A 16,247-nucleotide genomic window follows, 5' to 3' on the forward strand; every position below is an offset into this window, starting at 1 on the left:
GAGGAGCTGTATTTAAAGGGCCAGAAGGTTGAGAACCACTGATAAGGAAAAAAGGTCAGTGGCCCCGACTAAATAGTCCAGTACCGCGTATTTTAAAAAACCTCGAGACACACCGGCAAATCGCTGCCACCGACCGCGCGGAGGGCTGCGGAGACGGGCGGGGAAAGGGCCCGGTGCCAAAGCTGTGCTGTGATCAGAAAGAGAAAGTTGAAAATAGCATTTCCTTCTTGGTGCTGTGGGGATTGCCTGCCCAGCCAGGAGCGGAAGCCGGCTCCCCGCCCCTGGGCCCAGCCTTGACTTCCCCAACTCCTTGTCCACCTGAACATGTTAACGAGCCTCCCCAAGAAGTGGGCTCTCTATTGTATTTCCCTTTTATGACTTTTTTTTTTTTTATTTTTATTCCAGAGGAGAGGATTCAGAGTGAAAGCGAGCCGGCTCCGAGGGCGCCTTTTTGTCATTAGCATTGGGTAAAAACAACCTTAACGAGGTGTTAAGAGTCCTCCTGCAGCCCATTGTCGGGGAGGCCTGGGGGCTGTAAACTCCTGAAAAGCTGCAGGGCGTTTATGATCTCGGACACCACCCCTTCCTGACAAAGCTCTGGAGGGAGCATCTTTAGTTCTGGGACCGCTTCCTGCAATTTACGCGCCCAGGCCCCAGCCACCAACTGAATTCAACTTCACTCAGTGTCCTGGGCTGGGAGCCGGGAGGGCCCCCAGGAAAGGGGCTTCGAGCCTCGGGTAGAAGGCTTCCAGAGGAGACCTGTAGGCACTGCCCTCCCGGCTGGGGAGGAATTTATCAGTGATGCTGCTAGGAAAAAAAAATAAAAAGTTACAACTTTTTGCCGCTCAGCTGGGAGAAGTGTTCCTTGACAAATAAATGCAATAGTATTTTACTAATCAGTCAACATTCTTCCTAAAATAGGCCTCATGTGAGGCTGAGGGTTTTTTTTCTATTAGTGATGGAAAGCATACCAGCCTCTGCCATGAGGGCAGACACCCCAGATTTCATGGAATCTATAATTTGAAGAAAAAAGGAAATAATTGAATCCTTCATGTCTTTCTCATTTGGGAATTGTTTCTTTTAAAGGAAAGCCCGCCCTGGTCGGTTTGGCTCAGTGGATAGAACTTCGGCCTGCAGACTGAAGGGTTCCAGGTTCGATTCTGGTCAAGGGCACACACCTGGGTTGCAGGCTCGATCCCCAGTAGGGGGCGTGCAGGAGGCAGCTGATCAATGATTCTCTCTCATCATCATTGATGTTTCTATCTCTCCCTCTCCCTTCCTCTCTGAACTCAATAACAATATATTAAAAAAAATAAAGGGGACTCCATTTGTCACAATTTATAGGGACCCTTCCTGATTTTATTTGATCAATCTCACAACTGGTCAACAACCCTACATCATGTACTTCTAAATTCCTAAGGGATTAGACCAGGGGTCCTTAAACTTTTTAAACAGGGGCCAGTTCACTGTCCCTCAGACCGTTGGAGGGCTGGACTATAGTTTAAAAAAAAACTATGAACAAATTCCTATGCACACTGCACATATCTTATTTTGAAGTAAAAAAACCAAAACGGGAACAAATACACTATTTGTATTTGCATGTGGCCCGCGGGCCGTAGTTTGAGGACCCCTGGATTAGATCTTCAATGTTCTCACCACGAAAAAGAAAGGATAATTTTGTGGTGTGATTGAGGTGTAAGCGAAAGCTATGGCAGTAACCATATTGCAGTATGTAAATGTATAACACCGGCAGGCTGCACACCCGAAGCCTCCACGTTGTTGTATGTCATCTCTAGCTCAATAAAAATATCTCATAATGAAAAAAATCTTAGCTTGTCATTTTTCACTGCCATTAAGTTGTAATATCAGCATTTTACACAATCCCTATTTGATTTTCATAGTTCCTTTTAATGGCATGCAATGTGTATTTAACTTGCACATCTATATTTCCCTTGAATGAAATATGAAGAACAAGAAAAGTGTACGAATGATATATTTTCCATGCAAGATGTTATGGTTGATCCAGAATCCGACTGGATAAGTCATTCATACGTGAAGTCTGTTTGGTTCCTAGGTCCTCTGGGGAGATACGGGAGAAACAACCACAAGACTTAGTGCTGCGAGGCCAGACTGAAGTTCCCGTCCGACGCTTAGCAACCACGTGGTCCTGAGCCCATCCCGTCACTCAGTGTCACTGACCTCAGATTTCCGAATGTGATACCCATGCGGCTGACTGTGAAATTATTAGTCATTTTTGCGGTGACTGACAGTTATTTAATTGGGTGTAAACTATGAGCGAGGTGCCGTGGATGCAGGATGTCAGTTAACTCCAGAAATAACCTAAAACGCGGGGAAGGTTACCAGTGCACTCATGTAATGGGTGAGGCTCCCGGGGCTAAGAGGGGTGAAGTGATTACCCACAGTCACACAGGCTCCGAAAGGCAGAGCTGGGATTTGAACCCAGGAACGAGTGACTGCAAAATCTGTCCCCCAAGTCACTCAAAGTAAAGCTGCCTCCCTGGGAGGATTTAAATGAGACGGTGAGTTGGAAAGCCGTTTCTAAATGCCTGGTAAGGGAGATGTGGCCAAAACATCACAGATTTTTTTTAGAAGGAGAGGGAATCGTCTAATTCAGCGGTTCTCAACCTGTGGGTGGCGACCCCTTTGGCGGTCGAACGACCCTTTCACAGGGGTCGCCTAAGACCATCCTGCATATCAGATATTTACATTATGATTCATAACAGTAGCAACATTACAGTTATGAAGTAGCAATGAAAATAATTTTATGGTTGGGACACAACGTGAGGAACTGTATTTAAAGGGCCAGAAGGTTGAGAACCAATGGTCTAATGAAACAACCCGATTTTAGAATGATGAGGCTGAGAGTCTACCTTGGGTGACAATCTAGGAAAGAGATTTCAGATAGGAAGAAAGATCGCCAGCTGCCCCAGAGACGCACTGCATGCTGTGGTTAAATTCTCAGACTTGAGAACAAGAAGCCTGGGTGCAAACCTGAGCTCCATTAGTTACTAGCTGTGTGATCTTGGGCAAGGTACATAAATTCTCTATACTTTAGCTTCTGCATTTATAAAATTGGCTGGATGGTAGTAATCACAGAAGGATTAAATGAGTTTAAAGTACATAAAATGCTTAAGACAGTGTCTAACATATGGTGACATACACCTTTAAATGTATCATTATTCTAGCCACCACTAATATTCTTGAAAACCATAGCATTCCTAGTTGATGAATTGAACATACAAAGAAACCCATAGGTACCATAATCAACTCTGTCCTTTTATAAACAACAAAGGATGAATGAACTGGTACAAATCATCTTTGTAAACCACCAATCTGATCATTTCACTGCTTGCTGAACATCTAGCCATAAAATATTTGCAAATCATCTATATATATAAAAAGCCAGTGACCGGAATGCCGCAATGACTGGAACAACTGGTTGCTATGATGCCCGCTGCGGCCAGCGAACTGGCCCGATTGGGGGGTGGGGCCGGCCAGCCAACCTCCTGCCCCTCTCCCTGCCCAGCCCCACCCCAGATCGGCACCCCCACCCCAATCAGACCACCCCAGCTTGGCACCCCCACCCCAATCAGGGACAGACTGGCCAGTCAACCACCTGTGGCCCCTCTCCCCAGACAGCCCCACCCCCCCATTGGCCCAGGGCCCCACCCCTCAGCCAGTTCTGCCCCCAATTCCCCCCAACCAAATCGGGGGTGGGACTGGTCGGCCAACCTCCCCCGGCCCCTCCCCCAGCCACTGACCCCTGATCGTCCCCCCACCCCATTCGGGGGCGGGGCTGGCCGGCCCACTGCCCACAGCCCCGCCCCACAGCAGGCCCCACCCCCAATTGGCCCCCCTACCCCAACTGGAGGTGGAGTCTGCTGGAAAATTGTCTACAGCCCCTCCCCCAGCTGGCCTGGCCCCAATCAGGGCGGGCCGGCTGGCCAACCTCCCGCTGTCTCCTCCTCCCGACAGGCCCAGCCCCAATCTACCCTGATGCACAAATTTGTGCACTGGGCCTCTAGTATACTGGATAATGGCTTAATATCCAGAATATATAATGAATAAACTGGTAAAAAATGGGCAAAGGACTTGAGTAGAAATTTCTCCAAGGGAGACATATAAAGGTCCACAAGCCTATGAAAAGATGCTCAACATCACTAATCATCAGAAAAATGCAGGTCAAAACCACAGAAATATATTGCATACTCATTATATTGGCCACTATCACCCCCACCCCCAACAGAAAATAACAAATGTTGAGAAATTGAAGTCCTTATACATTACTGGCGAGATTGCAAAATGGTGTAGCCACTATGGAAAAGAGTATGGCAGCTCCTCAAAAAATTAAAAATAGAGCTATCATAAGATTCAGCGATCTCACTTCTGGGTATTTATCCTAAAGAATTAAAAATGGCATCTCGAAGAGATACTCACACACCCATGTTCACTGCCACATTATTCACAGTAGCCAGTAAGTAGAAGCAACCTAAATGTCTACCAAGGGATGAATGGATAAAGAACGTGTAAACACATTCACTGGAATATTATTCAGCCTTTAAAAAGTAAGAAATTTTGTCAGATGCTACAATGTGGATAAACTTAGAGGGCATTATGCTAAGTGAAATAAGCCAATCACAAAAAAACAAATATTGAATAATTCCATTTCTATGAGGCTTCTAAAGTAATAAGACTCAAGATCCTGGCCAGGTAGCTCAGTTGGTTAGAGCTTCATCCCAGTATGCCAAAGTTTCAGGTTCATTCTCCTGTCAGGACACATATAAGAAGCAACCAATGAATGCATGAATAAATGGAATAACAATGTCTTTTATATATATATACTAGAGGCCCAATTCACGAAGATTCATGCAAGAATGGGCCTTCCTTCCCCTGGCTGCTGGCACCGCCTTCGCTCTGGCCGGAGCTGCCTTTCCGCCTTCACTCCAGCCCAGAGCCGCCTTTCTGCCTTCGTTCCCGCCCGTAGCTGCCTTTCTGCCTTCCCATGCTGTCCCGAGGCCCGGAGCTGCTGGGGTGGTGCAGAATGCCTGAGTCATTGCCATAGCGACAATGCAAGCGTCCCGCCCCACCCCTGGCCACTCAGCGCCTGCATATGCAAATTAACCCACCATCTTTGTTGGGTTAATTTGCATACTTACTCCTGATTGGCTGGTGGGTGTCGCAAAGGTATGGCCAATTTGCATCTTTCTCTTTTATTAGTGTAGATATATTTTTATTGATTCAGAGAGGAAAAGAGAGATAGAAACATCAATGATGAGAGAGAATCAGTGATCAGCTGCCTCCTGCATGCCCCACACTGGGGATCATGCCCTGACCAAGAATTGAAGCATGACCTCCTGGTTCATAGGTCAATGCTCAACCTGAGCCACACCAGCTGGACAAAAATGTCTCTCTCTCTTTGTCTTTCTTCCTCTCTCTCTCAAATCAATAAATAAAAATAAAATAATTTAAAGCAGCACCATTCAGTATGGTAGCCACCAGCTACATGTGGTTACTTAAATTTAACTTTCAAGCAATTAAAGTTAAATAAAATTTAAAATTCAGCTCCTCAGGCACCTTAGCACATTTCAAGTACTTAGTACTGATGAGTGGCTAATAGTTTGTAGACAATCCTGTTATAAAACATTTCCATTATCACCGAAAGTGCTATTGAGAAAACTCATTCGGTCAGTGATTCTCAACTGGAGATGATTTTGTCCCCCACGGGGCCAATGCGTGCACATGTTTTGGGTTGTCATGACTTGGGGGATGCAACTAGCACCTAGTGGGTGGAGGCCAGCGATGCTGCTAAACAAACCCTACAGTGCCCAAGGCAGTGCCACAACAGAGAATTACCTGGCCCCAATGTCAGGAAGGCCGAGGGTGAGAGACATGTGCAAGGAAGGCTTTGGGTGAGTTTTCCCTGTCCGACCAGAATGCTGACTTCCCTAGGATTTGAATGGGTTCATCTACTAGTACAATCACCAGCCTGGTGAGCATTTTTCAGAATATGTGGCATGAAGTCCAGTTTCTGCCTCAGATTCCTGGGATCCCTCGCTGTATTTGGGATAGGATATTACAATCCAGACATCATCGTCCGGCTGTGTTTTCAAGCCTCCATACTTCCCTGTGAGTGTGGGGAGACCCAGGGGATATAATCCACACACCTCAGATCAAGAAGGGTTTTTTCCAAAGGCCAGCTACAGTTCCCAGGCCAACTCTGCCCCGAGCTAAGAATGGTTTTTACATTTTTAAATGTTTGAGAAGCAATCGAAAGAGTATTGTTTTTATGACACGTGCAAGTTACATACATTCAGGTTTCGGTGTCCATAAAGAGAGTTCTATTGGAACCCAGCTGTCACTACCACTTACTAAGTGATGTCCTTGTCTGCTTTCATTCCACAGCACGGAGCTGAGCAGTCCACTACGTGAGGCCCAGAAAGATGAAAATACTCACTCTTTGCCCCCTTTTCAGGAAGAGTTTGCTAATTCCTGCTCTGGATACTAAAGATCTTGGTGGAGTTTTCTTTATATTTTTCCTTTCATTTTTTAAAAAAGATCATAATTATCCTGATAATTTGCAGGGGTAGACTCAGATCAAATGGACTTTCCTTGGGAAGCGGCGGCAGGCGGGGATTAGCGGCCATGCAGGGGCGTTCGAGTGAAAGATTCCTCTTAGGTGAATTTAGGGAACAAAGGCCCCCTGGTCAATGATTTCTGTGGGTGTAAAGTAAAAGGGGGGCTGAGCTCTTTTGTCAGTTTTGCAGCACAGATCATACAGTTACTGAATACCCTTGGTCACAGCAGTTTTCTTTTAATGCTTAACTCCGTGACCTCACAAAAATAATTGCTGGGAAGCAAATTTCCTTAGCCCTGCGCCTTTATCTGCTGGCCGAGGGGCTCAGCCCGTAGTCATATTGTTTATGGAAATGTGAGAGGGGGCGGGGAGGAGAAAGAACACAATTTGGCCGGAGAAGATGGATGAATTGAAAGGATTCGAGGGATTTTGTCTTTGCTTTATAATTGGAGTCAGGATTTCCCTGCCAGTTACCCTTCCTTTGCAGATGTGAAATCTCCCCGGCTCCCGCCCTAAGTCCTAGTAAACGCTTTCTCACTGGGCTGGCATCTGGCTTTTAAAACCCTGTCGTTTTTATAATTATGATGAATATGACGACTTGTCCAGTGAATAGGCTTTTTCAAATTCTGAGAATGTCTTTCGCCGGAAAGGAAAAAAAAAGTTGATGAAAAATGATGAGTATGCCTTCGGGGCCGTTGTGACTTGTTGTTTGATTTAAGTCCACAAGAATTTTCACTTCGGGTGCACCCATCAGCAGTGGCTCGCAATCTGCCTTGGAATTTTACTTTGAGAAATGGCAGATTGTATCTTGGAAGAAACCTCCGCAAATAACCTGACTTTGTCCCAAACCCTCATTCTAGAAAACAGATGAGTCCGTGTTTACAGTAGGGATCACACTCAGCGATTTAGGGATTGCCTTGGTGGGCAACAGAATAGGGACACCTCCCAGCCCTTTAATTTTATAAAGTTAAAACCTGCCGTGGCTGCAGCTGATAGGAAAAAAAAAATGAGTATAAAAAAAATGAAAGCAGAAGTTAGCAGGCCACACCCGGTTAGTTGGGGAGCCGCTCCGAACGCACTATGGAGCTTGGCTTCCTTAGGAAAATACTTAACCAGCCAATCAGTCCAACCATCTGATAACTGCTTATCTGCTCTAATGCGATTGAGATTCCTTTTGATGGCTCTTTGCATTCCAGTCACAAAGCTCATCTTAGGTAAGCACCTTGAGGAGAAACAAAAAATTCATGTGTCTCAGCTTCTGCATTCATGGAATTTTCTTTTCACAATGGAAGGAAACAAGTTAAGCTGGGGAGCGGAGGGGGGGTCGAATAGGGGGGCTCAGAGAATTGAATACCTTTAAAAGGGAGGGCACAGTGTTTAATTCGTGTGGAGTGCCCACACAAAAAAGGTGAAGCACTTGTTTCTGGCTAATGGTTGAGAAACCACCAAAAAAAAGAATATTTCATGATGCCAGAAAACTCTGCCAAGTCAGTGTCCATAAAGAAACCTCATTGGAATGCAGTTTCCAGCCTCTGGAGCTAAAATAGCAAAGAGATCTTACAGGAGAGGGAAACACAGAAGATGAATTGGCTACTCTAGTCTCCATTTTTATTTATTTTTAATTTTTAAAATTTTATTGAGTTTAGAGAAACATCGATTTGTTGTTGCCCTTATCTATGCATCCATGGGTTGACTCTTGTGTGTGCCCTGACTGGAGATGGAACCTGAAACCTTGGCATATCAGGACGACGCTCTAACCAACTGAGCTACCGGGCCAGGGCCTCTCGTCTCCATTTTAAAAAAATTTATGTTTTTATTGATTTCAGAGAGGAAATGAAAGGGAGAGAGATAGGAACATCAATAATGAGAGAGGATCATCGATGGGCTGCTTCCTGTATATTCCCTCCTGGGGACTGAGCCCGCAACCCGGGCATGTGCCCTTGACCAGAATCGAACCTGGGACCTCCCTGCATCCCCAGTTCTTTTATAACCATCTACTCCAACAGTCTTCTATAAAATGGGAGAGAAGCAGGGTGCCTCTCTGATGAGAGTAAAATTAATAAATAGGAAGAGCCTGGCACACAGTAGGAGCTCAAAAACATCTTAGCCATTATTCTTATTCTTACGAGTTATTTGTTCACAGCAATTGTTCCTTTTCTTTCTTCCTCTTTTTAATCCTCACCCTAGAATTTTTCCCCATTGATTTTCAGAGAGTGGAAGGGAGGCAGGAGGGAGGGAGAGAGAGAGAGAGAGAGAGAGAGAGAGAGAGAGAGAGAGAGAGAGAGAGAGAGAGAGAGAGAAATATCTATATGAGAGAGACACATCAATTGGTTGCCTCTCAAATGAGCCCCCACTGAGGTAAGGGATTAAACCTACAACAGAGGTACGAGGTATGTACCCTTGACTAGGAATCAAACATGAGAACCCGTGGTCCTCAGGCAGATGCTATAACTACTGAGCTAACCAGACAGAGCTGTTCCTTTTCTTGACTATTTGTCATGGAGAGCAATTTGACAGTATTCATTAAGTTTTAAATCAGCCCTAGCCTGTTTGGCTCAGTGGATAGAGCGTTAGCCTGTGGATTGAAGGGTCCCGGGTTCGATCTAGGTCAAGAGCACATGCCCGGGTTACAGGCTAGATTCCCAATAGGCAACTTTCAGGAGGCAGCCAATCAATGATTCTCTCTCATCATTGATGTTTCTATCTCTCTCTCCCTCTCCCTTCCTCTCTGAAATCAATAAAATTATATTAAAAATTTTTTTTCAAATCAGTGTGTACTTTGACCCTGTATTCAATTTATAGGCATTTATCCCATGGGTTAACTCCCAGTCCATGTGTCAAACAATTCATATATTTGTTTTTATTCCCATACCATGTCACGAATAATTCTTTCAGCTCTGTAATTAAGAACATACACATTTAGGGTTACATCATTTGGTGAACTGGCCCCATTTTTTATCCCTGCTAGTGTAGCCACTCCACGGTATTATGCGTAGCATTTGCATGGCGCATCTCTTTCTAGTCTTTGCTTCTAATATGTCTTTATACTTAAAGTGGGTTTCTTGGAGACAGCATACAGTTGGTTGTTGTCTTTTTATGCAGCCTGATAATCTCTGACTTTTTAATTGGAATGTTTAGGTCATTTACACTTGTGTAATTTTTGATACGTTCAAAGTTAAATCTACCATCTTGCTTTTTGTTTTCTATTATCTCATCTGTTCTTTATTTCTTTTTCCTGCCTTCTTTGGGTTAATTGAATTATTTTTAGGATTTCATTTTATATCTACTCTTGAATTGTTAAGCTATATCCTTTATGATTGATGGATTGATTGATTTAATCCTCACCCAAGGACATTTTCCCATTGATTTTTAGAGAGTGGAGTGGAGGGGGACAAACACACAGAGAGAAACATCAATGTGAGAGAGATACATCGATTGGCTGCCTCCAGCATGTGCCCTAACGGGGGCTGGGGATGGGCCTGCAACTGAGGTACATGACCTTGACCAGAATCAAACCTGTGACCCTTTCGTCCACCGGCCAACACTCTATCCACTGAGCTACACCGGCTAGGGCTAACCTTTTATTTTTTAAAAAATATATTTTATTGATTTTTTACAGAGAGGAAGGGAGAGGGATAGAGAGTTAGAAACATCGATGAGAGAGAAACATCGATCAGCTGCCTCCTGCACACTCCCTACTGGGGATGTGCCCACAACCAAGGTACATGCCCTTGACCGGAATCAAACCTGGGACCCTTCAGTCCGCAGGCCGACGCTCTCTCCACTGAGCCAAACCAGTCAGGGCTAACTTTTTATTTTTTAGTAGCTGTTCTAGGGCCTATTATGTGCACCTTTAACATCACAGTCTACCGTCAAATGATAGTAGAACACTTCACATGTGATCTGAAAGCCTTGTGGTGGAGTATTTCCATTTCCCCTCATGTCTCCTGTGCTGTATTTGTCATGACTTTTTACTGCTACTTATGTTATAAATCCTAAAATACTTTCTTTTTGCTTTAAATAGTCAATTATATTTAAAAAAAAAATAAACTTCATTTTAGAACAGTTTTAGGTTTAAAGAAAATAATTGTGAAGATGGCACTGAGCATTCCCATATCGTGTTCTCCCTATTACTGACATTTTGCAGTAGGATGGTACATTGCTTGTAATTCATGAACCAACATTGATACACTATTAGTAATTAAAGTGCATACTTTATTAGATTTCCTTTAAAAAATTTTTAAAGAATATTTATTGATTTCAGAGAGGAAGGAAGAGGGAGAGATAGAAACATCATTGATGAGAGAGAATCACTGATTGGCTGTGTCCTGCACGCCCCCTACTGGGAATTGAACCCACTACCAGGGCATATGCTGGGAATAGAACTGTGACCTCTGGGTTCATAGGTAGACGCTGAACCACTGAACCACACTGGCCGGGCTGTCCGTGTGTTTTTAAATTGACAGTTTTGAGGAGTACCGATCAAGTATTTTATAGAAAGTATTCCATTGGGATTTGTCTGATGTCATATGTTTGTGGAAGAAAGACCACAGAGGTAAGCCATTCATATCATCTCATCTCAAGGGTACATACTATCAACATGACTTATCGCTGTTGATGTTAACTTAGAGTACCTGGTCAAGGTTGTATTTGTGAGATTTCTCCACTGAAATTTTCTTTTCCCCCTCCTTCCACGCTGTATTTCAATGATCTTCTAAAGACATTAAAAACAGACTGGGAATCAAATTGGCAACCTCCTGAGGCATGGGATGAGCCTAACCAACTGAGCCACAAGGACGAGGGCAGTTTTCCTTTAAAGGTAAATTTATTCTCCATGCTAACTCTGGCTGAGGAGTCCTAGGGAGTGCTCTGACTGGCTCAGCGTGATCCCTTGTTTAGTTCTGAACCAATCAGGAAGGCAGTGTTGGTAGTAGGTGGTGAAACAGAGTTCTCTCATTGGCTGATCTGTGGGTGGTGGGTATGGGATATATAATAAGGCATCCGGATTGGCAGCCTCCCCATGATCCCATGAGTGGGAAGAGAGTCTCCAAAGGAAGCTACGTGGCCTTGGGAGACAACCTTGCTGGGAAGACAAGAGCAATTTACTGCACAACTTCAATGGCCGCCATTCTCATCGAATCACAGAGCTACACATATCCTTCTTCCTTCCTAAAATTCCAAAAATGTCATCTCAGCTACCCAGTGTTAATATATAGTAAAACAGACTTACCCAACCCCCATAGCAGGCACCTCGACATCCAAGGGACTCCATCTGTCTCCATTTCAGTATCTCTGGGTGATGTGTCTTCCTCTGCTTTAGTCTGGATATGGCGTATGTGGAACTGTCAATTTAAGACAGAATAATAAGTTTATTTACCTCCAAATCATAGACTCCCATTATATATATCCACACAGTATATAGTGGTCGGCTGAACACAACATGAGGCATAACCAGATAACAGGAATCCAGTCACTCTATGGAGATGGGCTGAGTCCCCTCCGTGGATTCCCTTGCTCTTTATCTCCCTAGGTCCCGGTGTCTCCATCATCAGATGGACGCAATTGCTTTTGAGGATCAAGAGGCAACACACATCAAATGTTTCACACAGTGCCGGGCACCCAGCGCACACTCAATAAACAATAGCTGTTACTATTATCCCATCACGTGTGTTGTCTCTCAGGTAGGTAGCCACTGAGGTTTTTTTATTGATTTCAGAGAGGAAGGGAGAGATAGAAACATCAATGATGAGAGAGAATCATGGATCGGCTGCCTCCTGCCCGCCCTATACTGGAGATCGAGCCCACAACCCGGGTATGTGCCCTGACTGGGAATTGAACCGTGATCTCCTGGTTCTTAGGTCGATGCTCAAACACTGAGCCAGGCCAGCCAGGCTAGCCACTGTTTTTTTTTTTTTTTAAATATTTTATTGATTTTTTACAGAGAGGAAGGGAGAGGGATAGAGAGTTAGAAACATCAATGAGAGAGAAACATGGATCAGCTGCCTCCCGCACATTCCCCACTGGGGATGTGCCCGCAACCAAGGTACATGCCCTTGACCGGAATCGAACCTGGGACCCCTGAGTCCGCAGGCTGATGCTGTGAGAACTCAAATGGGAGTCATCTTTTCATCTGGGTTGGCCAGGGGCGGAAAGGGAGCTGGGAGCGGGGAGCTGGGAGCTGGGCGCTGGGAGCTGGGCGCTGGGCGCTGGGCGCTGGGAGCTGGCGCTGGACTGGGGCTGGGCGCTGGAGCTGGGAGCTGGGCGCTGGGAGCTGGAGCTGGGAGCTGGGCGCTGGCGCTGGGCGCTGGCGCTGGAGCTGGGAGCTGGGTGCTGGGCGCTGGGCGCTGGGCGCTGGGAGCTGGGCGCTGGGAGCTGGGAGCTGGGAGCTGGGCGCTGGGAGCTGGGAGCTGGGCGCTGGGCGCTGGGCGCTGGGAGCTGGGAGCTGGGAGCTGGGAGCTGGGCGCTGGGCGCTGGGAGCTGGGAGCTGGGCAGGATTCAGACCAGCGAAAGTGAGGAGGAGCGGAGCGAGGTAGCTCTTCCAGGCCCTGGTGGTGCGAGTTCCAGAGGCAGCCAAGGCGCGCAGGAGAGGCCTCTGTGAGCAGAGTTCAGCGAGCCATGCGGCAGACATGGAGTCCCCAAGCAGGCAACAGTTCCTCCCTGTGAAGGACCTGCTTGCCAGGAAAAGAGGACACCTACAGCCCAGATGGGAAAGCTACACACTAGACACAGTCGTTTGCCTTGACTAACACCTTCCGGCCTCAGTGGTGTCAGGACATAAGTTCACTCATGGGAGACGGATACCAAGTGCGCTGCGCGGTGAGGTGGGGTACCCCCGTTGGAGATCGGTTCACTACTTTTTGTTTGTTTATAAATGAGAGCGCATTCGAATCACCTCTGGAATCACAGCACCCACTCACTTGTACTCATATTAACTCCCATTGGAAGCATGCACAACTGGTTTACTAAGCCTGTCATTTCAAGGAGACAATACATAAGGTCAGGCTAAGAGAAAACAGTGTTAGCATGTTTTAAATGGACTTTTCTTTTGGGGCGGGGTGGATAGTTTGATGTGTTTTGACATAGGTATCAATTTGTGTAATCATGTCTATAATCAGGACTCAGAACACCTCCATCACCCCAAAGAACTACTTGGCGCTACCCCCTTTTTAGTCACACCCTCTTCCCATCCTACGCAAGTATTGGAATAGGGTCTTCCAGTGGGGAGAAGTGAACCCAGGTGTGAGGACTGAAGACTTGTGGGCTTAGAGACCCAGCAGGTCAAGATGGAGGCAGACATTATTTCAACCTCGACCTAAGACTAAGTTAGAATAGCAAATATATTTCAATTGGTATGCTAACTCGGACCAACTGCCTGGAAAGCTGAGCGGAGAAAGGCTCCGAGGCACATCAGGGATCAGTTGAAGAGTGCAGGAGTTGATTCGTGATGTCTTTCTTGGGCACCAGCTATTGAGAGATGGTCCTTGTACTGGGAGGTATGGTTAGCATAAGGGCCGGATTGCTGACCATGAGAGGATGGAGAGGGACTAACGGAATGTTAGAGACAATTCCCAGTCCAGAGACACTCCATCTTTAAAATATGTATACAGTTTGTCTTCATTCAATTGTGCTCAGAAACAATTACCAGCCCTGATTGGGTTGGGGCACCTCCGGCAGGCAACCAAAACTGATGTGTCTCTCTCACATCAATGTTTCTCTTCCTCTCTCCCTCCCTTCCACTCTCGAAAAATAAAAATCAATGGGAAAAAAAATATCCTCAGTGATGATTAATACATGTATAAAGACTTGGGGGAGGCAGAGAATTAAAGTAGAAGAAAAACCAACTGAGTTATGTTTGTCCGGGTATTTATATAAGGACTTAGAACCCCCAGATTGATTGTCATCTGAAGCTGTCCCAGAGGACTTCAAACACAACAATACTGAAAGGAAGCGGGTTAATCATCAAAGAGAAAACTAGGAAACAACTTGATGACCCAACAGTAGGAGACCACATCCAGAGGCCAGGTCTACAAAGGGGCAGCAGGGGGAATTTAGGGCCTGAGGGAACTGTTCTGTATTCTGATTGGGGTGGTGGTTGCACAACTCTCAAAGTGCGTTAAAACTCATAGAATGCACACAATCATGAGAAAAACCTAAAATCTATTTAGCCTTGAAAAATGATACTGTAGAACTTTGTCAAATGTGGTGCGCACACCTCTGGCTGTACACAAGATGATGAACAACCACACACAGATGAAAATTTACATTGTGTTAGTTACGTATTTATATTAACTCTTATTGGGAGCATATACAACTGGTTTATCAAGCCTATGATTCCAAGGAGACAATAGCATAAGGTTAAGCTAAGAGAAGAAAGTGTGAGTAACTTTAAAGGAAAATGCTAAATCAAATAGTTGACCTGTGTTATGCATAGATGGTAAAATTTGAGATGGGGTACTTGAGTAAGGTTGGAGAAATAGTGTTCAAAGGCCCACTCTCATGCAGTTTATAATCAAGTGGATGCAGAAAAATACTTAGGAATCCAAAAAGAATTTCATGCAGTAATAAAAAAAATTGAAGCATGGGTTATTAAACATATATTCAGGATGAGGTCATTTTTGTAAAAGAAGGACACAGTTATGCATAGAAAACTGAGTGGGAAGATATGCAGTGTGAATACTGGTTATCGCTGCATGGTAAGATTATGGGTGACTTTTGTCACAGTGATTCACCCTCTCTAGTATTTTATAGAATGATACATATTAATTTGCAATGAACTTTCTTTATAAGCTGTTTTTAACATAATGGCCTTGCCTAGGACATAAATATTTGCTTATCCCACAGCTTATACTTAACTGCTCTAGAATAGCAGTACCAACCTGATCACCAACAATGTGATTATGGAAAAACTGATTTTAAGATTCATTTTTTGCAATTCTTTTTGTCCTTGGGGCATATACATCCCACCAAGGACATACACTCACGTCATTGTCTTTTAAGGCCCTTGGAACCTTTGCTCTCTGTGTACTTATGCTACCGAGTTAATACAGGGTGGGCAAAGGGAGGTTTACAACCCTGAATACTATAGTTAGGTTTGTTTTCAAAATCTGGGGGTTGCATTTCTCAAAGTTAAATTTAAGTTTTAGTTATGTAGCATACTTAGCTGGGACAGAAATAAAACTAACAGAATTAGTTTTTAGAGAAGCTCTGGCCTGACCCTTCTGTCCCTTTCCGCCCTTCCCTTTATCGCTAACTCGTTCTTAAAAGTTTTTGGTTCATCTTTTTGTCATGTATTTTTTTAAAATATATTTTATTGATTTTTTTAAAGAGAGGAAGGGAGAGAGATAGAGTTAGAAACATCGATGAGAGAGAAACATCGATCAGCTGCCTTCTGCACACTCCCCCCTGGGGATGTGCCCGCAACCAAGGTACATGCCCTTGACTGGAATCGAACCTGGGACCCTTTAGTCCACAGGCCGACGCTCTATCCCCTGAGCCAAACCGGTTGGGGCTGTCCTGTATTTTTTAATGCGGGCCAATCTGTATATGGATTCATAACCACCCCCATTCCCGGATGGAGAGTAGCATCTGACACACTTTCCTGAGGCTTCCACCCAGCCACCTTCCCGGTGATCCCTGTGGACTGGGCGGTAGA

The sequence above is a fragment of the Myotis myotis genome, unplaced genomic scaffold (assembly GCF_014108235.1).
Source record: "Myotis myotis isolate mMyoMyo1 unplaced genomic scaffold, mMyoMyo1.p scaffold_m19_p_9, whole genome shotgun sequence".
In the NCBI taxonomy this organism is placed as follows: Eukaryota; Metazoa; Chordata; class Mammalia; order Chiroptera; family Vespertilionidae; genus Myotis; species Myotis myotis.